Raw genomic sequence first — 1,008 nt, 5'->3', positions numbered from 1 at the left:
AATTTTCTCTGAACGAGAGCAATCCTAAGTGTGCGTTATCTTCGATAAGAGAAGTTAGAGGATTGTAAACATATTCTCCATTTAATTATCATGAATTTTATTCTTTACACAATGCACAGCTATTCCGACATTCAGAGACACTTCTTCAGTTGTATGACTACCTGTGCGTGAAAAACCGGCGTGAGCAAACCGGACTATCAGACATCTGGTAAAGGACCATCGCCACAAAGCTGTCGCAGTCCATATCTGAGCTCGTCCTTATCCTCTGTAGTGGTAACGGTAACCGGCGTAGTAAGGATAGTAGTTGGGGTAACCGTGATAATATCGGTTATAGTAGTGAGGACGTCCGTGATAGGTGTAATGAGGTTCAGGTTCGGGTTCAGATTCGACTGATCTCTTGTGGTGGCTGTGGTATCTGTGAGGATAACCATAGTAGTGGTTGTAGCGATAGCTGTTGAAAGGGTAGCGATAGCCATCGTAGTATCCATAGTGGGGATGGCCATGGTGAACTACTTGGTAACTATAAGTATTGGCGGAATCAGGGTCAGCTGCTGGTTCAGGGTTAGATTCCGGCATAGGGTCAGCTGAGCGTTTAGTGAGGCCGTGAACTTGAGGAGCCACGAAGGAGGTGCCGCCACCTGGATGCCTGGCAACTCCATCGCCTTCCAGTGACTTGACATTGTGTCGGTGAGAATAGTAGTAGTAGTAAGGGTAGTGGTGATACTTGTGTGGTTCGGGATCGGCGTGCGTTACCACGGCCGCTGCCAAACACACCAGCGTGATTGCCTGGAAGATAGTCAATGTATTATCATTTGAACTGTTAATAAAAATGAGATATTATTTTCCAATAAAATATTGCTTTTCTTTTTCGAAATTTGAGTAAGTGATGATTATCGTTCTCTGACTCATCCATGATTTCATAAATCATTAATGAAACTTTTATAGAGCAATTATTTCAGTGATGCATACCTATTGTCACTAATCAATTTATATTTGATAAGAAGGAAA

General features: G+C 42.9%; 1 pseudogene; it reads right to left on the bottom strand.

The window, feature by feature from the left end:
• Positions 1-81: 81 nt before the first annotated feature.
• The window catches only part of LOC119590442, a 1,210-nt pseudogene continuing 283 nt past the window's right edge, over positions 82-1,008 (bottom strand).

This window comes from Penaeus monodon, chromosome 27, assembly GCF_015228065.2.
Source record: "Penaeus monodon isolate SGIC_2016 chromosome 27, NSTDA_Pmon_1, whole genome shotgun sequence".
Classification (NCBI taxonomy): Eukaryota; Metazoa; Arthropoda; class Malacostraca; order Decapoda; family Penaeidae; genus Penaeus; species Penaeus monodon.
Note: the sequence above shows the minus strand (reverse complement) of the source record. Positions and strands in the feature narration are given on the sequence as shown.